The sequence below is a fragment of the Pituophis catenifer genome, unplaced genomic scaffold (genome assembly GCF_029215685.1).
Source record: "Pituophis catenifer annectens isolate HBS135680 unplaced genomic scaffold, rPitCat1.0.hap2 SCAF_5, whole genome shotgun sequence".
NCBI lineage: Eukaryota > Metazoa > Chordata > Lepidosauria > Squamata > Colubridae > Pituophis > Pituophis catenifer.
The window spans coordinates 74,323,076-74,350,465 of record NW_027256885.1 but is presented as its reverse complement, the minus strand read 5'-3'; the positions used below and the strand labels follow the sequence as shown (position 1 = coordinate 74,350,465).

Here is a 27,390-nt window from a genome sequence, read left to right as displayed (position 1 = left end):
ATGTACCACGAAGGCGGAGTCAAGGTAAGGAGGGGTCAAGGGAAGGGCTAGGTGAGGGAGGTGGGGTTAACTCATGCACTGCCATATACAAACATAGGCATTTATTCATAACACTCACTAATAGGAGGGGCCCCAGTAACCCACTTGACTGAGCCCGTGAAGCTGGAGATGGGTCAGCACTGGGAGATGATCTGGTTCGTGATCATCCTGAAAATGACAGAAGCTGTGATCCAGGGACTAGCCTGGCTGGACAAGTGGGGCCCGACGATATGGTGGGAAGGTGGAAACAGGAAATTGAGGTTGGGAAGAGGCCCCTTCCCTCCCCCACTGTGGATATGGTGTACTTTTGGTAATGTGCATTGTTGTTTTTGCACCAAACATACTGTTTGGAATTATGGTCAAAAAGTTCAACCTTGGTCTCATCAGACCATAACACATTTTCCAACATGCTTTTGTCAGACTTGATGCAGGTTTTTGTTAAATGTAGCCAGGCTTGGATGGTTTTCTTTGTAAGAAAAGGCTTCTGTCTTGCCACCCTAGCCCACAGCCCAGACATATGAACAATATGGGAGATAGTTGTCACATGTAGTACACATCCAGTACTTGCCAGAAATTCCTGCAGCTCCTTTAATGTTGCTGTAGGCCTCTTGGCAGCCTCTAGGAACAGTTATCTTGTTTTTTCATCAATTCTGGAGGGTCTGTGTTCCATGGTATATCCAATGCCTTGGAAATTTTTTGTACCCTTCTCCTGACTGATGATGATGTTATCCATTCAGTTGTGTCTGACTCTTGGCGATTCTATAGGCCAGGTCTCTCCACATCTTCCGATCTTGCACTACTTGAGTTTTTCTATGGTGTCCAGCCATAGAAAATCAAAACTTTGATGGTGTCCAGCCACTGTGTTCCTTGACGGCCTGGTTTCCTTTTACCACTAACTCTTCCAGACATAATTGCTTTCTCCAGTGATCTTGACTGATACCTTCCAACAATGAGATCCCTTTGATGCCTTGTAAGGTCTTTGCAGACCATGGCTTTTGCAACTGAGTAAATGTCAGAAAAACCCTACTAGAACTGCTGAACTTTATATGGGCTTGATCAGACTCACTGTTGTGGTCCACCAGCAGCCTGCGGAGCTGGCAGCAGAGTCAGACAGTGAGGAGGATAGGGAGGAACATGGGCCAGTCCTGGAGTCTGGGGAAGGCCTGGACAAGGGCTCTGCATCGGAGGCAGAGATGGGGCCAGGGCCATCTGGGAGTGATGCGCGGACTCCGGAGCCTCCAGAGTTGGACAGCAGAGAGGCAGAGGAACAGGAGGAGCCTTTTCCTAGTGCGTACATGCGCAGAGCTGCCAGAAGGCACAAACAGTTAAAACAAAAGGGATGACTTGGGAGTAAAGTCTGGAGATGATTGGCCTCTCCCATAAGGCTTAAAAGAGGAGCAAAGGCACATGGGCACTTTGCAGGAAAGCAACGTTGTTAATTCTGTTCCCAGTCGGCATCTCTGTTTGATTCTGGAATCCGTGTGGCTTTGCCAAGTAGGTCTTTGGCAGAGTGTCAAGGGAGATAAAGGTTGGTGATTATACCGAAGGACTTCTCCCAAAGGACTTTTTGCAACTAATTGGGACTCAGCTGTGAATGAACGTAATTCACAGCTGTTGCAATAAAAGAGGTTTTTGGGACTACTTGTGTGTTTTAATGACTCAGGAAACCTAGGTCACAACACTCACTTTAATTGATGGCAAGTGTGTACTGACTACTATTTAACATCAGTTTGAATGTGATTGGTTAATTCTGAACACAGTCACCTCCCTACTTATAAGAGGGTGTGCACATTTATGCAACCACGTTATTGTATGTTTTTTCTTGTTAATTTTCCCCCTAAAAGATTTCAGTTTGTTTTTCAACTGAATTGTACAACTCATATGTTATATTGAAGGTGGAAAGAATTCTGAAGTGATTTATCTTGGTCTGATTTTTTTACATCTCAAAAACCTGGCATTTTAACAGGGGTGTGTAGACTTTTTATATCCACTGTACTTATGCCCGGTCACCAAAGTTATGGCCATTGCTATGTCCTAGAGGTCATGTGATCCAAATTTGGGTGCTTGGCAGTCTGTCTGCATTTACAAGTGATGAGGCCCTTCAACTCCCTCCACTTATCTATCTCTCCCATCTTTGCCTGTTTGGCCCCCTGTGCTTTGTGACCCCTGCTGCCCTGTGTTCCGGCACCCCCAGCTGACCTTCACTATCTTCTTGTTCTTGCTGCTGATGCGGCGTGTCCGGCCTTGCCATTCATGAGGAAGCTGCTTCATAGCTATTTACTTTCCTGCTTAAGGGATGGTGAGGTTATACCATTCTTCTAAATTCTAAAACAATCTACAATCTGATCCAGCTTTACATTTTAAAAGAAAAATGCACAAATTGCAAAAGACTGAAAACATAAGAAGCTACTTGTATTTGGAAAAATTCCTGTTATTCAAACTGATTAGGCTTGCATACTTCCTGGATGGGTGAGAAATCTGCCTGACAGAGAGCTTACCCAAACAGAAAATAATGTTTTGGCCAAAGGACTGAATTTTGCAGTAACACCAGAACAGCTACCAATTGTAGATCTCCTCACAGCCACAGAGTCAGCCATCAGGAACAATAAACTGACAGAACCAGAAGCAGAACAATTAAGGATGAAGGCATCTGCAGCCCTCACCAGTGCCAAAACACCCCCTTCCAACCTCACAATTCAAGAAAGGAGAGCAGTGACATCCCTAGGAAGAGACCCAAACATCACCATCCCGTCAGCTTTTAAAGGAAGATGCACAGTCATCCTGAACACAGATGACTACAAGGCCAAGGTGAACAGTCTTCTGAAGGACACTGCTACATATGAGACTCTGAAGAGAGACCTCACCAGCAGTTACAAGAAAAAGGTCATTGATTTCTTGCAACACCTACTGAAGGACAATGCCACTGACAGGCCACAATATTACCGTCTTTACCCTGGGTAAGTCACCCCATGCATATATGGACTCCCCAAAATCCACAAAGAGGGAACTTCACTCAGACCAATTGTCAGCAGCATCAACTCTGTCACCTACAACACTGCAAAACATCTAACCACCTTATTAGCTCCTCTAGTTAACAACACCACCCATCACATCAACAATTCACAGGACTTCACTAGAAAGGTTTGGAAACTAAAACTGGACCTGGATGAAACCATGGTATCCTATCAGTGGTGGGTTCCTCCCGGTTCTGCCCGGTTCCGCCGAGCCGGTAGCCAGGGTGGATAAAAATCAATGATTTTTTAAAAAAAATTAAAAAAATCAGATTTTTTTTATTTAAATCGGATTTTTTTATTTAAATCAGATTTTTTTAAATAAAATGCTTTTTGAGGAAAATATATTACCATCCAAAGGTTATTCCATCATGAAATAAAGATTAGTTTTTTAATTATGTAGAATAAGGCTGTATATGTTTCATTTTTTTGGTAAATAAATTCCATTAATCCATTCACAATGTCATGCTCTTCCAGAGGTTTTGGTAAGATTATTGGGCAGTTTCTCTGCCTACAAGATATTATCACAGATACTTGGTTTACTTTTGCAGTTCTCAAAACTGAATTTGACTCAGCAGAGATCACATGCCTCTTCTTCACAGCAAAAAGGTTATAACATGAACAGAGTTGAGAAAAAGACCTTAATCCTATTGTTCTACAAACCTATGAATACAGAATCAACCCCTTCAGTGATGGTTGAATTGACTCAATAAAATTTTAAATATGTCTGAGAGAGAAAACTCCAGAAACAAAAGAGATAGGCCCAACACCAGGGCATACAGCAAAGAAATGGAAGCAGATCAAGAAATAATCGATGAGTCCACGAATGCAATATCGAGAGAATCTGAAGACTGCACTACAGACAACGAAGAAATAATGGATGAAACTGATGACCAAGAAGAAAACGAAATAGAAAACAACGAACTCAGGTCAGATATACTAAAACTCTTAAAAAGCCAAAAGAACGATGAAAACCTCGTCGCGAACCTCCAAGACATATTAAAAAACAACGGAGCAGCGAGAGAGAAGCACATCGTTACTGATAAATCTAAAGACTCAAAAACGGTGAGCGATCTGCCTGCAGATAAAAATACAGCAAAAAAGAAGACTAACAGTCCCGTGCAAAATTTCGAATGGCAGCCATCTTGGTTTCAACAGACCCCTAAGATGAGCGAAGCAGAGCCAATCAGAAAGCAGGATTCAAAATATCTGGCGCGAAAAGCCTTACTCGATGCAAGAAATGAAAGGGAGAAAATTTACACCTCAGAAGAATCAGACACAGAGATCGAAGAAGCTTCAATAGATATGCGAGTAAAGTCAGCAATGAAAACGCTCTTTGCAGCATTTGGACCAAAATTGAAAATCACTAAAGAATCAACGAAAAGACAAGCAAGCAAGCAAACATCTCAAAATCTACCCGCTTCTATCCAAACGACGAGAGCACCGACGCCTGAACCCAGAGAGCCCTGCAGATACCACCCCACGCCACAGACGATCCCAAGGACCAGCGTCCTCAACGAAAGAAAGCGAGCGCCCGCTATCACCAGGACTCCCAAGATCGAGCCGGAGACCGATTCCTCGGAAGAAGAGCAATGCGAGGGAGCTGCAGCAGCGAGAACCTCTCACGACGGCTTCAGGAACGAAATGAACAACGCGCATGTGCAAGACTACGCAGACAGCTTCGGAGGACATGAGGAACGGAGAGAACCATTCAGACTCGTTGCAAGCATTCCCACGCCATTTTGCAACTTTCAACATTTACAAGATCACGGACTACCCCCAGTTGTAAGTAATGGATCCAACAATATTGGGAATTTGCCCAATGACTTCCCAAAACTCAGAATAGATGGTATTAATTTGCAAGAATGGTGTCAGCAGCTCCAGGTTGTCTTTCTAAAAGAAAACTTATTATTTTTTATTACTAACCCCCCAAAAAGACCTTGGACTCTAAAATTGGACTGCCTACACCATAGAGCATTTTTCTTATTAATTTCCAGTATATCTCCTGCCATGTATCACAGTATTAAGCCAAATCTGACTGTCTCAGAAATTATTCAATGCATGTTTAAATTGTTTCACAGTGAAAGTGTAGCCACTACAACAAGAATGTCTAAAGATTTCTTCTCATCTAGGATAAAGCCAGGGGTTACCATAAGTGAACATTTAATATCTTTAAACAAAATTAGAGCAGAACTGCATTTAAGGGGGGAGATAATTTCAGATCAAACAATGAAGAGTGTTATCATTAACTCATTAGACCCATCGTGGGATAACTATATATCACATTTAGACACAATCAATTTAGGATATTTATCCATAGAAAATCTATCTAATAAGCTAATAGCTGAAGACAATTCAAGGAGGAGTCGTTGTAACAATCACATGGAACATAAACAATATAAGAAGGTAGCATTTCAAGAAAGATATCATGAACCAATTGGATGCCACAACTGTGGATCCAAGGAACATAATAGGAGAGATTGTCCTAAACTCCTAAGAGAAAGACAAAAATCAGACTATAGAAATAGATACCACAACAGACAGTCATCCATTGATAGACATAGATATAGAAGTCCACCCAACTATAGAGAACATAGAGGGGGCAGGGATAATTCAAAGGATAGAAGGTCTGGTTCACTGAATGGGTTAAACAAACATGACAACACTAACATACAACAGCCAGAGAACAACGATTGGCTTATCGATTCTGGAGCAACTAATCACACTACAAATAATAAAAATATATTATCTTCATTTGTAGAAGATAAATTTGTAATTAAAGTAGCTAATCAAGAAAAGGTCCAAGTCATAGGTAGAGGGAATATAACCTTACCTGGCCTAGGAAAAATAGAGGGGGTATTGTTAATACCTGAAATACCTCATAACATACTTAGTGCAATAAAACTAAGCAGAGATTCTGACATAAATATTGTGTTCTCAAAAGGAAGAGCAACATTAGAGAAAAACAGAATAAGCATAGGTACTGTGGTTATCAAAGGAGGTCTACCTTATTTAATGACAAAAGAGAGATGGTTACACAACATTGATTCCAACATGGAAGATAACAATGACATAGATAATGGAGACAATAGTAATAGTGACAATGAGGAACATGAGGTAATTCATAATCACAAAGACACACCCAATGACAAAAAACCTAAAATTGGTAAACCAATTCATGATGAGTGTGCTCATGTCTTACATAGGAAATTAGGACATGCCAGTTTTTCTGTAGTACAAAAGATGACTGAACATGCTGAAGGTGTTAAAATAAAAAAATTGTGAAAACTATTTGGAATGCTCAGTATGTAAATCTACAAAACTCAAAACTAGTCCCAAACCCAGAAAGTCAACAAGATCAACCAACAAAATTTTTGACTTGGTACACATGGATCTAGTTGGTCCATTAACACCATCAATCACATATAGAAAACGTTATTTTCTAACCATTGTGGATGACTATAGTCGTTATGGGTTTGTCTATACATTAAAGCACAAAGATGAAACTTTTCAGAAATTTAAGGAGTTTTACAAACGTGTAGAAACGCAACATAATATTAGAATAAAACAAATTATGACAGATAGGGGATGTGAATTCATGTCAAAGGAATTCTCCCAATGGCTAAAAGACAAAGGAATGTTACATTACACATCTAGCCCTTTCTCTGCATTCCAAAATGGAGTGGCAGAGAGAAAGAACTCAACATTACAAACCATGATTAGATGCACACTAGAAGATGCTGGCTTAGGTAAACAATTCTGGTCAGAAGCTTTACAATATTCCAACTATACACAAAATAGAACTTGGTCCAGCATTGTAAACAAGACACCATATGAAGTAATGTATAGTAGGAAACCAAAAATAGCACACATGCACATATTTGGAGTCACTGCAGACGTACACATACCTAAGCAATTGAGACGTAAAGGTGAGAACGTATCCAGAAGACTTAGATTCATGGGATACGAAACAGGCACAAAAGGGTACAGATTTATCGATAATAATAACAAATTTATAGTTTCCAGAACGGCTGTGTTCCATGAACAGGCCAACTGGTCTAAAATACATCTTAATGAAATATTCCCAAACACTAATCCAGACACTAAACATCAAGAAAAAAAGACTAGAGAAGAATACAATCACAACTCACATAAAAACAAAATCAAAACATGGACAAACAGTCAACACAAAATAAAGACAGATTCATTAACTAAAAAGGAAGCAAGGTATTTACATGACAATGATAGTAAACCAGAAAGAACGATCAGAAGTAACAGAAATCAAGTGCCAAACAAATACAAAGATTATGTAATGTATATGGATGGAGAAACATCAACACCAAACACATATGAGGAAGTGTTAAAACTTCCCCCCGAAGAAAAGAAAAAGTGGGAATCAGCCATGACTAAAGAGATGGATAGTTTACGAAAACTAAATGTATTCACACCTACACCTGCACCTAAAGACAAAACGGTTATTGGCACTAGGTGGATATATAAAATCAAAAACTTAGAGGGAGGCAACACCTTATACAAAGCTAGACTAGTTGCACAAGGTTATGCACAAAAATATCCCGAGGATTATACAGACACATACTCTCCCACAGTAAGAACTGAGAGTGTTAAGACAGCTCTGGTTATAGCATCAGCACTCAACCTTGATGTATTCCAATACGACATACAGACTGCATATCTACATGCAAAATTAGATAAAGAAATATATGTAAGAGCACCTCATAGTCAATACACAAACAAAAATGAAACTTGGTTGCTAAACAAAAGTTTATACGGGTTGAAACAATCTGGCAAACGATGGTATGAATGTTTAGTAAAAGTACTCAAAACTATGAATTTCAATGCTACTACTGCTGATAATTGTTTCTTTGTCAAAAAAGAGGGTGATTCTCTAGAATTTGTATTAATTTATGTGGATGATATTTTGTATATAGGTAAACACAAAGGGAGGAGAGAGACATTTGTAACAAAACTAAATGAACATTTCTCTTTGAAATCATTAGGTAAAGTAAATAAGTATCTTGGAGTTCAAATCAGTAAAACAAAAAGGGGATTCAAACTTTCTCAAAGAGACAAGATTATAGAACTTCTGAACAAATGTAACTTAAATAATGCTAAGCCCTGTGACACTCCCATGCAAACTGATTTTTTGAAGAACACAGACGAGTCATCCCCTGAATTTAAAGATAATACACTTTACAGATCAGTCATAGGTTCCCTTCTATATATTTCCAATTGGACTAGGCCTGATATTGCTTTGCCTCTCAACTTGTTGTCTAGGCACGTCAGCAAACCATTACTATATCATTGGGAAGCTGTCAAAAGAATATTAAGATATTTAAAGAATAGTTTAGACTTCTGTTTACTATTGGAACCTAATAATGTCAAAGAGCCCATCCTCACATGTTACGCCGATGCGAACTGGGCTGGCGATACCACATGTAGAAAAAGCACATCTGGCTATATATTTTTCCTTAACGATTGTCCAGTTTACTGGCATACTGGTAAACAAGATTTAGTAGCCACCTCAACGACTGAGGCAGAATATGTTTGTCTGTCTAAGGCCTCAAATAGCCTTATATGGTTTAATGACTTATTATCAAACACTTGGAAGAAACCTACATTACCATTTATCATGCATGAAGATAACAAGGCTGCTATTGAAATATCTAGATCTGATGCTATTGGACAAAGGTCCAGACATATAGATATAAAATTCAAACATGTGAGGCAGTTATCTCAGGATGGATTTATTAAAGCAGTTCATTGCGAAACATCAGAGCAAATAGCTGACATATTGACAAAGCCTTTGCCTTCTAAGCAGCATAAATACTTGACTTCTAAGTTACAAGTTTTATATTGTTCTGAATCTGAATGTAATTGTTGTAATATATCGAATCGGCATTTAGAGGGGGATTTGTCACAAGTAAATGCCTTATTCTTCATTATGTAAATAGTACATGACCAGGGTATCAGGGGTTAACTTATTCTTCACTACTTAATATATTCATATTTCACCACTCCCATATCTAGCTCCACCCCTTGTATATATAAGGAGCTGTATGCATTCCTTCCACGCTTCTATCTGTGATTATTCAGTGAATATAGAATGCCTTCTGTAAATAAACAGTGCTTTATTTGAACATCTAATTCTCAACTTATTTATTGAGTCTGATCCTGAAAATATCATAACAAACCTATAATGGCGGCAGGCCATAAAAGAGACCCAGTTTGGCAATATTTTAATGAAGTTCCTTTACCTATCGGTAAGGCAGGCATGCGTGTAAACTGCAAACACTGCAACAAAGAAATGCAAGGCCTGGTGGCCCGAATGAGGCAACATCATGAGAAGTGCTGTGATGAAAATGACCAAAGAAACACATTTGAACAGGCAGGATCTTCAGGTTGGTAAACATTTTTATTGAATCATATTTCTAAAGACTGCCTTGAACTGTCATGTTTGAGCAAAATTATATTTCTTATTATTACTGCATGTTACTGTCATTTGGTACAGTTATGAAGAAAAACAAATATTCCTTTTGGGGCAGTGCTCTGTACAATAAGCAGAAATTGTATAAACAATAAAATAACAGCATTGATTTTTTGTTTAGGGGAATTCATGGATTCTGGAAACTATCCACCTTCAAGATCACCATCCTCCTGTTCTACAGTTTCAGAGTTATCCATCCAGGATAGTGCTTCTTTAGCATCATCATCATCATCATCAGACACCCACAGCCACATATCACTATCACCTAAAAGAAAGAAAAAACCCTTCCCTCCTGGAATCACCATAGATAAGTTTGTGATAAAAACTAGCAGATTAGAAAAAGAGTTAATTGATGAAAAAATTGCCCAGTTTGTTTATGCAACGAACTCTTCTTTTCGTCTGACTGAGAACCCACATTTCATTAATATGGTTCAGTCACTGAGACCAGGATACAGTCCACCCAGCAGAGCAGATGTTGCAGGGAAACTGCTGGATAAAGTGTATGACAGAGAAATGGAGCAATGTGCAACAGCTCTGGAGGGTAGAATTGTTAACCTAAGTATTGATGGGTGGAGTACTGTCCACAATGATCCTATTGTATGTGCTTGTATAACAACAGAAGAAGGGAAAGTCTTCCTTGCACAAACAATTGATACGTCAGGAAATGCACACACAGCAGAATACTTACAAGAAGTGGCAGTAAAAGCTATAACAACATGTGAACAAAAATTCCAATGTCTAGTACGTAGTTTGGTCATAGACAATGCTGCAAATGTATCCAAGATGAGAAGAAATTTAGAAGAGCAGGAAGGGAATACAAAGCTAACAACATATGGTTGCAGTGCTCATTTGCTGCACCTCTTAGCCAAAGACTTAAGTGTTCCAGAAATAAAGACTAATGTTGTTGAAATTGCTAAATACTTCCGTAACAATCATTTTGCTGCAGCAGCTCTGAAAAGGATGGGTGGAACCAAGCTAATGCTCCCACAAGATGTTAGATGGAACTCTGTGGTGGACTGTTTTGAGCAGTATATCAAGAACTGGCCTATTCTGATGACAGTTTGTGAAGAAAATCAAGATAAAATAGATGGCGCTGTCACGGCCAAAATCCTCAACATTGGGCTTAAGAGAAATGTTGAACATATGCTGAGCATCCTGAAACCCATCTCTGAAGCTTTAAACAAAATACAGAAAAATAGCTGTTTTATTGCTGATGCTGTTGAAATTTGGAAGGAACTGAGTGAACACTTAAAAACAGAACTACACATGGACAGAATTAAATTACAAGCATTAAAAAAACGAATGGGACAAGTACTGTCTCCAGCTCATTTTTTGGCAAATATTGTCAATATCCAGTATCAGGGTCAAAACTTAAGTGCTGAGGAAGAGGAGTTAGCTATGACATGGGTATCCAGCAATCATCCATCTGTAATGCCAACTATAATAAACTTCAAAGCTAAGGGGGAACCATTCAAGAAATATATGTTTGCTGAAGATATTTTAAAGAAAGTCACACCAGTGAACTGGTGGAAGTCACTTAAGCACTTGGATTTAGAGACTGTTCAAGTAATGATTTCACTTTTAACAGCAGTAGCTTCTTCTGCAGGCATTAATAATAATAATAATAATAATAATAATAATAATAATAATAATAATAATAATAATAATAATAATAATTTTATTTCTATACCGCCCTTCTCCCGAAGGACTCAGGGTGGTGTACAGCCAATTTAAAAACACAAGACACAACAATGATTAAAAATTAAAATAATTAAATAGATTTGGCCGATTTAAAACCCCAAAAATTTAAAATACCCCAATTTAAAATTATTATGTTGATAGCCCGGCCTGGCGGAACAACAGGGTCTTCAATGCGCAGCGAAACACCCGGAGGTCGGAGATCTTACGTATTTCCGGGGGCAGTTCATTCCACAGGGCTGGGGCTCCCACAGAGAAGGCCCTCCCCCTGGGTGTCGCCAGCCAACATAACTTGGCTGATGGCACCCTGAGGAGACCCTCTCTGTGGGAGCGGACTGGTCGGTGGGAGGCTATTGGTGGCAGAAGACGGTCTCGAAGGTACCTGGGTCCTATGCCATGGAGCGCTTTAAAGGTGGTAACCAACACCTTGAATCGCACCCAGAAGACCACTGGGAGCCAGTGCAGCTCACGCAGGAGGGGTGTCACACGGGGACAACGAGTTGCGCCCATAACCAACCGCGCAGCCGCATTCTGGACCAGTTGGAGCCTCCGAGTGCTCTTCAAGGGGAGCCCCATGTAGAGAGCATTACAATAGTCCAACCGGGAAGTAACAAGGGCATGAGTGACCGTGCGCAGGGCATCCCGGTCCAGAAAGGGCTGCAACTGGCGAATCAGGCGAACCTGATAAAAGGCCCCCCTGGCCACGGCCGTCATATGCTCTTCTAAAGACAGCCGTGCATCCAGGAGGACACCCAGATTGCGAGCCCTCTCTGTGGGGGGCAAAGATTTACCCCCAATAGTCAGCGATGGCACCTGCTGACTATATCGGGACGCCGGCAGCCACAGCCACTCGGTCTTGGATGGGTTGAGTCTGAGCCTGTTCCTCCCCATCCAGACCTGCATGGCCTCCAGGCAGCGAGACATCACATCAAGGGCATCGTTGGGGTGATGTGGGGTGGAGATGTACAGCTGAGTATCATCAGCGTACAGATGACACTTCACCCCAAAACCACGGATGATCTCACCCAGCGGCTTCACATAAATGTTGAACAGAAGGGGCGAGAGGACCGACCCTTGTGGCACTCCCCATGCGAGACGCCTCGAGGTCGACCTCTGCCCCCCTGCCAACACGAACTGTGAGCGGTCGGAGAGGAAGGAGGAGAACCACCGCAGAACGGTGCCCCCTATTCCTAACCCTCTCAACCGCCGCAGCATGATACCATGGTCGATGGTATCAAAAGCCGCTGAGAGATCTAATAGGACTAGGACAGAGGAGCAACCCCTGTCCCGAGCCCTCCAGAGATCATCCACCAACGCGACCAATGCCGTTTCTGTGCTGTGCCCCTGCCTGAAGCCCGACTGGCATGGGTCTAGATAGATAGCTTCATCCAGGTGCCCAGACAGTTGTCGTGCCACCACACTCTCAACAACCTTCGCCACAAAACGAAGGTTGGAGACCAGACGGTAGTTAGCTAATTCAGCCGGGTCGCATTCAGCCGCATTGAAAGAATATTCTCTTCCTTTGGACTCATTCATTCTAAATTGAGAAATCGTTTGGGACCCGATAAAGCAGGAAAGCTTGTTTTTCTTTTCCAGATTATGAACAAAGAAGAAGATGAAGATGACGAGTGAGCTACAGAGGACAGTATTTAAGTTTTTCATGTGTAGGCTGGGCTGACAGTCTAAGTTTCTTAAAATATATATATTTTGTTTAGCCAAATTAGTTAACAAACATGGATTTTTGTTTAAGCAAATAACATATGCTGTAATGTTATTGTTTCAGTTGAATAAATCTATTTAAATTGTTATTATTAAGGTAATGATTATTTTTCTCCTTCCTAAGTACTACAGAAAAGTTGTCCAAATATGAATGATTAACCTATTAAACTGGGGATAAAAAAACTAATATGAAAAGTTGTTATTCTAAAAATCTTCATCTACTTGCATATTAAAGTTATACCAGCAAGAATTAGTCTTTATGTAGAAAACTATGATTTAAATCAAGCCTTACTGACTAGTGATTTAAATCGTGATTTAAATCGTGATTTAAATCAGTTTGATTTAAATCAAATCCACCCTGCCGGTAGCGGTGACGATATGTCACCGAACCGGTTCTGCCCCCCTGACCCCCCTGACCCCCTGACCCCCCCGACCCCCCCCACCCCCACGTTAGTCTTACCTTTTATTTGGCCCCACCCCCAATCTATTGCTGCCTCCTGAGTCCCAGCTGATGGCTAGAGGGAAAAAAACTGTTTAAACTCTTGCCGTGGGGCTTCAAAGGGCTGCCCTACAGCTGATCAGTGGTAAAAGAAAACAAATGAGTAGACCGGTGCCTGCAAAAATAAATGGGTAGACCAGTGCCTGCAAAAATACAGGAGTAGATCAGTGCCCGCAAAAATACAGGAGTAGATCAGTGCCTGCAAAAATAAATGGGTAGTCTGGTACAGCCTGGTAGACCAGTACCTCTGCTAAATCCTAAATAATTGTCACATGACCATCAAGCCATGCCCACAAAATAAGCCACGCCCACAGAACCGGTAGTAAAAAAACCCACCCCTGTATCCTATGATGTGACTTCCCTCTTCACCTGCATTCTAACTACCAAAGCTGTCATGGTAGTGAAAAAATGACTGCTACAAGACAGCACCTTAGGTGACAGAACCAACCTCAGCCCAGACCACATATGTACCATGCTGGACCTCTGCTTCACCACTACCTATTTTAAATACAATGAAGGTTTCTACAGACAAAAACACGGCTGTGTCATGGGCTTACTTGTGCCCCCCATTGTGGCCAATCTCTACATGGAAGAGGTAGAAACCAAAACCCTAGACTCCTTCACAGGAACTCCACCTACTCACTGGTATAGGTATGTGGACGATACTTGGGTCAAGATCAAAACACAGGAATTGGAAGCATTCACCAAACGTATCAACTCTTTGGACACATACATCAAATTCTCATGGGAAGATATTAAGGAAAATAGTCTAGCCTTCCTGGACTGTGCGGTACACATTAAGGAAGACAGAAGCCTTAACATTGCCATTTACAGAAAACCCACTCACACAGATCAATATTTACATTTTGATTCCCACCAGCCACTGGAGCACAAAATGGGAGTCATCAGAACCCCACACCACCGAGCTGAAGGCCTGCCTACCAGCAAAGATGGGAAAGATAAAGAACGTAAACACATAAAGGAAGTCCTCAGAATGTGTGGCTATCCCAAGTGGGCCTTCATCAAATCTCAAAAAACACCCTACAGGAGCTCCTCCATAACAGACAACAAAGAGAACAATAGGACTTCCGGTTGGTGACCCGCGGCGATATGGCGTTGAGTGAGTGACTGCTGCTCCTTAACCCTTTAAATCGCTGTGTTTTGGGGATCCCTTCGGGGGCGCGGTGCCAGGTGAGCCCCGCGGACAAGAGAGCGAGCCGGGTGAGCGTGAAGGAGGATCGCAACACTGATCACAAGACCGGGCAGCTCTGTCGACCCAGCACACGCGAGTCAGCCTGTTAATGGCCGACCTGAAGCTGCGGAAGCCAACAACTGAATAGGAAGCATCGGAGATCGGAGGCTGCAGTGGGAGATGGATCAACGCGATTTCCCCGTCGTCGTGAAATTGGTATCCGAAGAAGGAGCCGGTGGAGCCAGGTGAGAGGAGCTCAGAGGCGGAAAGAGCGGCGATTACAAGTAGAGAGCTGATCGGAAAGATAAAGTGCCTGACAAGCCAGCGAGGAAACACAAAAAAACGAGGTGGCGAAAACACGCGCACAAGGAGAAGATCGGTGAGAAGAACTAGGAAGCTAAGAAATACTTTTTTCCGTTTGTGAATTAGAGCACCAGATCGATCGGAGGCTGAAGCTCGGTGGATTGTGGATTGTGCCTGATTATCTCAGAGACCGGAAGCGCAGACATTGCAGAGACTTGCTTGAAGAACAATTCAAATAGCTGACTCACTGACAGTCTAGTACTAAGAAATATCATAGAGCTCAGGTTTTGACAAGCTGCCTTCGTGAAAAAGGAAAAAAAAAACAATAATAGCAACAAATCTCTTGATCCAGATCAAAAAAAAAAAGTTATTGTACGTACTAGCACATTGCTATTTGGTTTTTGATTAATTTTTTTCATGAATGAAATACTCTGGGGTTCCTATTTATATTTATATTAACTTATATTAATTTATAGTATATATATACAATATATAGTATTGATACTTTTAAATAGATACTGATTTTTTGTACACAATATATTAACTGTTTGTGCTTGCATGTGATTATCTTGTTAGGAATTAATTAATTAATTAAGAAAGCTAATTTATTATAACATTTAGATATTTTTTTCTGTGAACTATTACAGTAGGCATTTAATTATATTGAAACTATCATATTTATTTAAGTCATTAGTAGATTTAGGTTAGGATTAAGTAAAACTTAAATTTTTAAAAGTATAAATTGATAATTACGAGATTAGAGAAAAGAGACTGCTGTATGTTGGAAGCGTCAAAACTATCCCATTATATTAAGTGTGCAATCATATACTAACTATAATCTATCAAGAGTCTATTGGGAATAAAAGAAAAAGGAGGTTAACGATAGGATTTAAGGAAGAGTCCCTGAACAAATAGTGGCAAGTGCCACTGGATGATTATCTGGAGAAATATAGAGAAAATAATAAGAGACCAAAAAGTGACTTTGAAAGAAATGGCAAGCCTGACTTCAACAATTGCAAAAACTGGTAAAAAAGTGCCATCCAACCCTACGCTAGCAATGTCATCCCCAGCTACCCAGAAGTCATTAGAAGGTCTGCAGAAAATAGATAAACCCCCAGTAACCCCAACGCTGCAAACGGTACAATCTTCTCTGTTATCAATCCAAGAAACCATGCTTGCGATGCAAGAGAAATTACTGAACAGTCATTCCGAATTAAAGATGGACATACACACATTAGATTCAAAAATGAATGAGATTCAAGTCTCTATTGCCAGCAATGAAAATAGAATCCAAAAAGTGGAACAAAGGATTGAGAAAAACGAGAAGAAATTGGACTTAGTTGACCAAATTTTTTTGGCGCAGAATAAGGAAACGGAAGACTCCTTGATACAACTCGAGATGGACAAGGCCTCGTTCTATCTCCGCTTTCAAAATATTTTAGAGGACAAAGAAGAGGACCTGGGGGACAAGATGGCCGAGTTGATCGCGGAGACCCTCCAAAAAGATAAGCAGGAAATAATTAGAGAGATTGACGAGGTGTATAGAGCGCAAACAAACTACATGAGAAGAAACAGGCTCCCTAGAGAGGTCCACGTTCGGTTTGCTAGAAAAAAGGTGAGAGATATCTTGTATAATATAGCCCAGGAGGAACAAATTATGTATAGAGGAAAAGAGGTGAATATCCTAAAACAAATCCCAAGAAGAGTTAGGGAAAGGAGGAAAAACTATAGATTCCTGACAAGCCAACTAAATAGGAGAAGTATAATATTCAGATGGCTCCTGCCAGAAGGAATGTTAATATCATGGCAGGGAAGGAAAATCAAAATTGACAGTTTAAGTGCAGCCCAAGATTTTCTGGATCAGTTAAGGGGAGGAGAAGAGGAACAAACTAGCAAGGAGGAAATTGAAACAGTAAACACGGAAGAAGAAACGTCTCAAGAACAAAGCACAAGGGAAGATATAGAAGAAGAAAAGAAAAAGGAAGACACAGAAGAAAAAGGGAAAAAAACTAGACCAGTAAGAGCAGTAACCTTAAAAGCAAACAAGAACTAGGGACTAGATACCAACACTAGGAATGAACAATACAAAAATCTTATCGTTAAATGTTAATGGCTTAAACGAATACAAAAAGAGGAAGTTAATATTGTCCAAATTGGCTAAACAAAACCCGGATATAATTTGTATCCAGGAAGTTCATATAAAAAAAGACGAAGCCAACTACTTAGACTATACCAAATTTGGCAAAGTATTTGTGTCACTAGCTGAGAAAAGAAAAAGGGGGGTCGTTATATATGTTAAGAAAGGAATAGAAGCAGAATGTAAATATAAGGATGAAAAAGGGAGAATACTAATAGTAGAAATAACGAGAGGTAACTCCAAGATGTTATTGGTAGGGGTCTATGCCCCAAATAAAAAACAAGGGAAATTTTATCGCAAATTGCACGAACAGCTTGCAAAATGGGCACATAATGAAATATGTATGTTAGGGGACTTTAACGGAATTGTCGACCCAAATAGAGACTATAAAAGTGATAAAATAAAAAAATAAATAAAAGATCTCCCTTACCAAAAAGTTTGTTTGACTTGGTGGATGAAATAAATTTAATAGATATGTGGCGTACTTTGCATCCCCAGGATAGACAATTCACATTTTACTCGATTCCGCAGAACTCCTGGTCCAGAATAGACATGGTATGGGCCACTAGGAAATTAGGATTGGAAATTAAAAAGGTTGATATGTGTACAAATGCCTGGGCAGACCACAAGCTCCTTGAAGTTAACTGGCACCATGCGACTAAGAGAAAACAACAGAGATGGAGTCTAAGGACGAATTTGCTAAACGATAAAGAGTTCATACTGAAATTGAACGAAGAAGTAAAGCGATTTTTCATAGAAAACGGGAAACAAGATACAGCCAGAGAAATTGTTTGGGATACCATGAAGGCTTATGTGAGAGGGGTAGCCATCTCATATATGGCGTTTAAAAACAAGGAAAAAAGGAAGGCTAGGGAAGATCATATTAAAAATTTAGTAGAAGCTGAAAACGAACTACAGCAACATCCGGGAGATGAGACGGTAAAACAACAGTGGTCGATGGCGAGACACAGATTGAATTTGTTGGACCAGGAGGAGATGGCGCAAAAAATAAAAAGATCTAAACATTATTGCTTTGAGAACGCCAATAAGTCGGGGAGATGGCTTGCTTATAAATTAAAAAAAGAGAAGGAAAAAAATCAAATATTGGTATTAGAAGACTCCAAGGGCAACCTTTTGACGAAGGAAGAAGATAAATTAGAAAGCATAAGAGAATTTTATGAACGACTATACAAAGACGAAGAAATTGAGCCAAACAAGGTAGAACAGTATTTGATGGAAGCTAGTTTACCCCAAATTACAGAAGAAGAAAGGGAAATGTTGAATGGAAAAATCACTATAGAAGAATTAAAAACTGCCCTTTCTAAAATAAAGAAAAATAAAACCCCAGGTCCAGACGGTCTCCCTGGGGAAATATATTTAAAACTTGATGAAACATTGAAATTAGAACTATTAGAAATTTTTAATGAGGCTCTGGTTGGCACAACAATTCCGGATACTTGGAGGGAAGCGTACCTGATGCTCATATTGAAAGAAGGTGCTGACCCAAAACAGATTTCAAATTACAGACCCATCTCCTTACTAAATTCAGACTATAAATTGTTCATGAATATAATAGCGGAGAGGGTTAAAAAAATTTTAAATCGCTGGATTCACAAAGATCAGAATGGATTCCTTCCAGGGAGACAAATTAGAGATAATTTGAGAACAGTGCTAAACACTATAGAATACTATGAACAACACCCCGAAAAGCAGCTGGTGCTAATATTTGTTGACGCCCAAAAGGCATTTGATAACTTGAATTGGACCTTTATGATCAATCAAATTAATCTAATGGGATTTGGGACAAATTTTAGGAAGATGATTGAGAACATCTACCATAAACAGAGGGCGAACATATTAATGAATGGGGATAAGACTCAGATATTCCAGATTCAAAAAGGAGTGAGGCAGGGATGTCCCCTATCCCCCTTACTCTTTATCCTGGCACTAGAGGTGCTACTTAGAAAGATCAGAGCCAATAAAGAAATCAAAGGATTAAAGATAAGGAAGGAAATATTTAAAACTCAAGCTTTTGCAGATGACGTAGCCCTCATAATAGAAGATCCACTAGAAACTGGCCCAAAACTATTGCAGGAAATACAGAATTATGGAGAAGTGGCGGGCCTTAAACTTAATAGAAAAAAACCTAAAATAATAGTGAAAAATGTGACAGACACACAAAAAAAGGAAGTGGAAGACTTATTAGGCCTCCAGGTAGTTAAGAAAACAAAATATCTAGGAATATGGATCACCGTGAGATTCTCATCATTAAAAGAAGATAATTACATCCCATTACTGCAAAAAATATACCAGGATTTAGAAAGATGGAAAAAGCTAAAATTGTCTCTGATCGGTAAAATAGCAGCAATCAAAATGAACATCCTACCTAAAATTTTATATTTATTCCAAAATATTCCGATGACCCTAGATAAAAAAATCTTTCTGGACTTGAACAAATATATTAGAAATTTTTTATGGGAGGGAAAGAAATCGAGGATCTCATTTAAGACACTGCAAGGGAAAAGAAATTTGGGGGGATTCGGACTCCCCGATTGGGAAGTATACCAAAAGGCAGTGAAATTAATCTGGATTAAGGAGTGGGTCACGCTACGAAACAGAAGAACCCTGACATTAGAAAGACACGATCTACAAGAAGGGTGGCATGCTCACCTGTGGGATTCAAAGAGCAAGAAAAAATCCTATTTCCACAAACATAAAATTAGAGAGACACTTATACAAACGTGGGAGGAAATTAGACAGAGGATCTATATTAAAGTACCTAACTGGCTTTCCATTATGGAAGCGTTGGCCGCCCCAAATAGGAGAGATGATTATAAGTTTGGCACATATAAAGATATTCTAGATCAGCGGTTCTCAACCTGGGGGTCGCGACCCCTTTGGGGGTCGAACGGCCATTTCACAAGGGTCGCCAAAGCCCTCTCTCGCCCCCCCCCACGCCTTCACTCACCCTCACCCTCTGCCTCTGTTGGATCGCCCGGTCGCCGTTTGCTTACCCCGCCCACTCCCAATCTATTGCTGCCTCCGGAGTCCCAGCTGATGGCTAGAGGGGGAAAAAAACTTTAAATTCTTGCCGCGGGGCTTCAAAGAGCTAGCTGCAAAGAGGTAAATTCCTGGAGCAGATTTTTTTCCCTCTAGCTATGCTGAAAAAGCGAAATTGAAAGTAAGCAGGCTGCAACGTGACAAAATGAGGCAGAGAGATTTCTTTTTCTTTTTCCTCACCAAAAAAGGTAGGTGCAAAACTGCAAACAATGGGAAATTTAGGGCAAAAGAGGAGAGTTCCAAGATTTTAAAACACAAAAGAAAAAAAGCTCTATTTAACTAGGGAATTGTAATAATTGAGATACTATTAATTGGTTAAGTTGTGGTTTGGAGGAATATATGGGGGAAATTATTTGGTTTATTATTATTGGTAAATATAATTAATTGATTTGTAAGAAATTGGATTGCATGGAAATAATTGGAATATTCATGTTCATATTGATTAATATACAAAAAAGATAGTTATATAACTAATTGATTTATATTAAAATGTTGAATTTGTATTAAAAACTGTATTACATAATTAACCAATGTGAGGATGGATATAAAAATAGATGACAATGCGAAGGGGTATAATATAGAATAGAAGGGAAAAATTGAATTTTGATTAAGATTAGAGATGAGGATGAAGGGTAATATTGTTTTTTTAAAAAAATAGATGAGGAATAAATATGGTAAAAAGGAAATATAGAAATTGTAAATTTAATTGAAATGACTAAATACTGTGTTGGAAGAAATATCCTTCTGGGTTCTGCTCCAAGTGGGGAAAAAGACACTGGAAACATGGAGACTGCTTGGAAAGATGGTTTAATGGTGGACAGGATCACATGGCTTGATGGGGCCCATTGTGTTAGTTTCTGTTGCTATTGTGTTGCAAATGTCCTTTGACAAAGGTGTTAGGTTCAGCTTGTAGCTTACTCCTAACTTGTTGGTCAGGCAATATATCTGTTTCTTTAAGAAACAACTGAGCCATGTAATCTGGGTTTGCTGAACCCTGTAATTAGGCTACAGTGCATAAATAAGCAGCGCAGAGAAGCGTTCTTTATTCCTGATTGATCCTGTTCCTGTTGCTTCCTGCGTCTTTCTGCTGATTGGTGTTAGACTGAATTGTTATATGGTATTGTATACTGAGAGTTACTAAAGTCTGTTTGCTTTGGTAAGGGAAGATACTTACTGGACTGATATTACTGTTTATGACCTTGGACTGTTTTACTTACACCGAGACTGCTTATTATCTTGTATATAAAGTATTTTTCTCACACGAGCTGCACGTTTATCTCCTTCCCTGTGTGTTTCTGCTCTGCTCGTTGCACAAGCAACAAATACTTTTTACACACACCCTAACATTGGTTATGGGCCCAGAACGTTCCAGGGCTCTTTAATTTGTTTTTGTGGAAGTGAGAAGTGCAGGCAGTGGGTGTAGTAGTCAAGATGATGGCTTTTGAGCAAGGTACAAGTTATTCTACCATAACCTGGTTGGATGGTACAAACTATGTTACCTGGTCCACAAAATGCTGTCTACTTTTGCGAAAAGAAGGACTGTGGGACATGGTTAATAATCCACCGGACATAACTGCATTGAATGCTGCTGACGAAGAAGATGCCAAAAAGATAGCGAAGTTTCACAGGGACAACGAGCGTGCTTTATGCATCATTGGCCTGACACTGGGAGACCAGCAACTTGTCCATTTCCGGGGCAAAGAGTCTGCTGCGAGGTGTTGGACAAAGCTAAAGAAGCTCTACGTTCGTGACTCTGTGGGTGTCCATATCTACCTGACACGGAAATTATTTCGCTTACATCTTCAGAAAGGAGGAGACACCCTAACAAAAGGATTGACTTTCTGCCTCTGGCCCATTAACAAAGGGTGGGGGGCAGGAAGGTGGGAGCTGCTTTGTCTGTAAAATATGCTTCTCCATTTCTCATCCAGGTAGGGAAATATAATATTCTGCCTTTTTCATATTTCCCAAAATATTTCATTCTTCTAGGAAAGGGGTGGGTGCTAACCTCCTACAACTGTTTAAATTTGTGAACCGGCCAAATACTCTATTCAAAGAAAATACGTTGTATGTTTGTATGTGTGTTTCTAATTATTGCTATTTATTGCTATTTGTTCTCTTTTATTCTTTAAAGTTTAACAATTCATTCTTTATCTTAATATCTTAATATTTGTTTGGGGTTGGCTTTCTTCCCTTTCATCTTTTTTATTGTACAGCAATCTTTCTCCTCAAACCTACCATCTCTGTCTTCTCTTTCTTTCTTACTTTCTCTTCCCCCCTCTTCTTCTTCTCCCTACTTCCTCTTTCTTTCTCTTTCTCCTCCTCTCTTCCTCCCTCTCTTACCTTCACTCCTACTCTAATTTCCCTTCCCTTCCTTCATCCCTCTCTATTGCTGTATCCTTTTATGCATATGGACTACTCAGAGGGCTGAAAAAGTTATTTTTGACTGGTCCTCGCACTTTTGACCAGTCCTCGAACTTACGACTGTCCTCACAATTTACGTATTTGCCCTATCTTGTCACCATGGTGAAGAGAAGCAGTTGTGAAATGAGTGACACGGTTGTTAAGAATGGTACAATGGGCATAAATGATGACCAGTCATAACTGCGAAGACCAGTCAAAAGTGCGAGGACCTGTCAGAAATCACATTTTTCAGCCCTCTGGGTAGTCCTTTTGTGCACAGGGACTACTCAGAGGGCTGAAAAAGTTATTTTTGACTGGTCCTCGCACTTTTGACCAGTCCTCGAATTTACGACTGTCCTCACATTTTATGTTTTTTGCCCTGTCTTATACCATGTTGAAGAGAAGCAGTTGTGAAATGAGTGACATGGTTGTTAAGAATGCTGCACAGGCATAAATGTGAGGATGGTCATAAGTGTGAGGACCAGTCAAAAGTGTGAGGACCTGTCAGAAATGACTTTTTTCAGCCCTCTGAGTAGTCCCTATACATATAGCCATGGCCACCCGGTCACATGACCAGCTAGCCACGCCCACCCAGTCACATGACCTCCAAGCCACACCCACAAAATAAGCCATGCGCACAGAACCGGTAGTAAAAAAATTTAGAACCCACCCTTGGTTGGGGGTCACCACAACATGAGGAACTGCATTAAAGGGTTGCGGCATTAGGAAGGTTGAGAACCACTGTTCTAGATGAAAAGGGGAAGCTCAAATCTTTGGATATACTGAGAGACCATGGTTTCAACTTAGATTGGTGGAACTACTTGCAGATTAATTCAAGATACCAGAAAGATAGAGACCAACATGGTATAGAAGTAAAGTATGGAAATTTTGACAAAATTATTTGGGGAGTGGATAAGAAAATGTTAGCAAAAATATACAACTTCTTATTAGATGAGGATAGGGCAGAGGCCATAGCAAAAAAACAGCTAAGTATTTGGGGAAAAAATTTGGGATACAGACTAAATTTTAATGATTGGGAGGTGGCCTGGAATAGGAACTATAAAATGACGAAATCAGCAACATTTAGAGAAAATCACTATAAAATGCTACACAGGTGGCACCTAGCACCAGCTAGATTAGCGAAAATGTTCCCAAATCTCTCAGCTATGTGTTGGAAATGTGGAAAAGCGGTTGGCACCTTCTATCATTTGTGGTGGACCTGCCCAGAGACAAAAAGATTTTGGTCCAAAATCCGATACTGGCTATGTGAAATAATGGGACAGGAGGTAGTTTTATCTCCAGAAATATTTCTTTTGGGTATAATTGGAGACGGCTTCAACAACAACAAAATTCAATTTATAATTCAGATAACAACAGCGGCTAGACTAGTCTTCGCGAAATACTGGAAAAATAAAATCATACCAACAGAAGAAATGTTAATAAATAAAATCCTAGAGTGCGCAGAAATGGCAAAACTGACGAGCGAACTAAATAATGATGAGAAATCTAAATATTATGAAGTATGGGGAAATTGGTATAATTGGTTAAAGAATAGGATAAAAACATGACTTTAGGACATGATTAGCTTACACATCTAAAAGATGAGATATATTGAATATAACCTTGAACAGCTAAGGATGAAGTATATTTGATGTATGACTTTTTAATATGTATAAACACTGTGCCTCTGAAGGAGGTAGAGATTGTATATTTTCTTTTGTAATGGAAAAACTTAATAAAGTATATTTAAAAACAAAACAAAACAAAGAGAACAATAAATGAAGCAGCGTCATCATTCCATATGTTGCAGGAATATCGGAAAAGCTCAGGAGGATCTTCAGCCAACATAACATATGTGCACACTTCAAACCCAAGAATACACTAAGGCAGAAGCTTGTCCACCCCAAGGATAAAACACCCAGACCAGAGGTGGGTTGCTACCGGTTCGGACCAGTTCGGGAGAACCATTAGCGGAAATTTGACATGGTTCCCCAAACCGTTAGTGACCTTTGGCTGGCCATGCCCCAGAACCGGTCCCCACTCGCTCACCTCGCTCGCCTGATACTCGCCCGCCCTGGCCAGCCACTACTTGCAGAATCTAGCCTCATACTTCTGCTCACCGCTGCTGGCAAAGGTAAGGTCGAAGGGCCTGGGTGGGCGGGGGAAGTAGAGCTGGTGGAGGGGTGATACCAGCTGCGGGTGGTGGACCGATGCGCGCGGGGAGGGAGGGGAGCGCGCGGGAGATAGCGGCACCAGAGCTCTTCCCATGTGTTTCCCCCACCTGGCCTGGTCTGCGAGGGAAGCACGCGGGAGATCCTAGCTGCAGTTTACTCATGAGCACCATTGGCCGGGAGAGGCAGGGAGAAAGGCCAATGGTGCTCACGAGTAAACTGAGGCTCCTAAGGGGGGGGGGTCGAGCCTCCCCGCCCACAACATCTTCACCTGAGGGCATCGCTGGCAGCCACTTCTTGCACCTCCCGTCCCGTGCTCTTCCCGCTGCTGCTCGGCCTCCTCGATGCACGGAGGCAGGAGGCAGTGGTTTCTTTCGCTTCCTGTGAACTGCTGCCTGCCTCTAATCTGCAGTTTACTCGTGAGCATGGTGCTCACGAGTAAACTGCAGATTATGGGAAGCCGGCAGATCGTTGGCTTACTTGCTCTGCTGCTCGCCTGGCAGAGCGCAGACTGGCAGCTCCGGGTCGTCTCTCAGCTGTTGTGTGCAGGGAAAAACCTTGCAAAGTAAAGAAAAACTTCTGAGTGCAAGAAGTTAGTTGCCTCGCACTCCCTGCACGCAATGGCTGAGAGACGACCCGGAGCTGCCACTCTCCGGTAAAATACGTGTCTCACAGTAGGGTGCAATTTGGGGTGGCAGGTGGGGCAGAGGATGGGGGGGAGCTCAGCAAGCTTTGCAGCTGTGTGGCTACAAAGGTTGCTGTGCCGGCTCCCTTCTCCCTCCCGAAGCCGCCGGCGTTGCATGCAGCCGCTGTGCTGGGACTGATAGGGGCAGCAGCAGCCCTCTCCTGTCTGTCTCCAGCTGGGCAGGGAAAAAAACGGAGGGGGACTTCACAAACAAAAGAGAATTCTCTTTTTTGGCACCGGAGCCAAAGCTAAAAGAAACTGGTGGGGAGAAAAAGAGGGAGGGTAGGAACAGGGGAAGGGCACTTTTTTCGTTGTTTTAACTCTGTAGCAACATCTTTCCCAGGTACTGCTTTCTCTGCTCAGCAGCAGAGCTTTTTTTTTTTTAAGGTTAGTCCCCTTCTTCCCAGGAGAGAGAAGAGCGGGGGCAGGGAGAGAAAATGAAGGTGGCGCGGGAGGTGTGTGTGTGTGTGTGAGAGAGAGAGAGACAGACAGACAGAAAGACACAGACAGAAAGAGAAAGAAAGAAAGAAAGAAAGAAAGAAAGAAAGAAAGAAAGAAAGAAAGAAAGAGAGAGAGAGAGAAAGATAGAAGAGAAAGAAAGAGGAAGGAAAGGAGAGAGAGAAAAAAAACCCTCTGTGCTATTATTTTTAATTGTTCCATTATTTATCATGTGTTAATATTTTACACTGTCCCTACACCTAGAGTGATTTTACTGCCTTCCTTTTGCCCAGGGCTACCACATATTTTTCAGGGATTTACATGCATTCAATGTCTATAGTCCAGAGCATAAATATGTGTGTGTTTATTTTGTACATCAGGTTGTATAAGTCCATCTTAATATGCTATTCCTGGTATGTGATGTTTTGTATACATACAGAGAAAGAAGCACTCTTGTGATCTTTGACTTTTAGGCTTGCTGTCAAACATCAGCCATAATACTAATGATTGTTTTGAACAATATGCAGGTTGTATTACACGAATGGCTATTTTATATGTGAAATTATGTCTGAAATATTTCTGCACCTATATTGGTTCTCACTGTCAGGAAGTTTCTCCTTAGTTTTAGGTTGCTTCTTGTTTTGCCTTCTGGTCCTTTGGAAAATACATTGCCCCCCCTTCTTTATGGCAACCCCTTAAAAGCCTGTTGCCTATCACACTCTTGGGCAAAGCATGTGAGCCATTTCCTCCTTTCAGTGGTCCATGAAAGTACAGCTATAGTATGCAGATAATAAAGTTGTAAAAAGGTGAACAACATTTTTACAGAAGTATAGATACGTTGAGGCTGGGTGTGACAAGGAATGGCTGGGAAGGGAGGGGCCAGGCGAGGCACCCCTTGACGTGAGTGACATCAAGTTGGCCACACCCACCCAGTCACATGACCATCAAGCCATGCCCACTGTCACATGACCATCAAGCCACACCCACAAAATAAGTCACGCTCACAGAACCGGTAGTAAAAATTTTTAGAACCCACCCCTGACCCAGACACAAACTGAGCAACGTGGTATATGCAGAACAATGCAGTGAGCCATGTGCAGATCTGTACATTAGGGAAACAAAACAACCACTTCATAAAAGTATGGCAAAACATAGGAGAACAAACCCATCAGGACTAGATTCAGCAGTCCATCTGCATTTAAAAGACAAAGGCCACTCTTTTGAAGACAGCAAAGTCCACATTTTGGACAGAGAGGACCGCTGGTTTGACCAGCCCTCTCTCAACAGTGGGGGAGGGATAAAACATCATCTAACTCCAGTCTACAACACAGTCCTTTCAACAGTTCCAAGAAAGCTCCACACCCATTTGCACCACTCAGGTGACCCTAATGACACAGATAAACCTCCAGGTGGCCTCAACAACTCTCTAAAAGAATGCAAATGACCAGCTGTCTGCAAGGAGTATAAATCCTTCTTCAGAGCTGAAGAAGCTTCTTGGATGAGAAGCGAAATGTCTTCAAAGAAAAAACAAAG

The 27,390-nt window shown here is 40.9% G+C and overlaps 1 pseudogene; it reads left to right on the top strand.

The window, feature by feature from the left end:
- Positions 1-27,247, top strand: LOC139317714 (uncharacterized; annotated as a pseudogene).
- Positions 27,248-27,390: the final 143 nt, after the last annotated feature.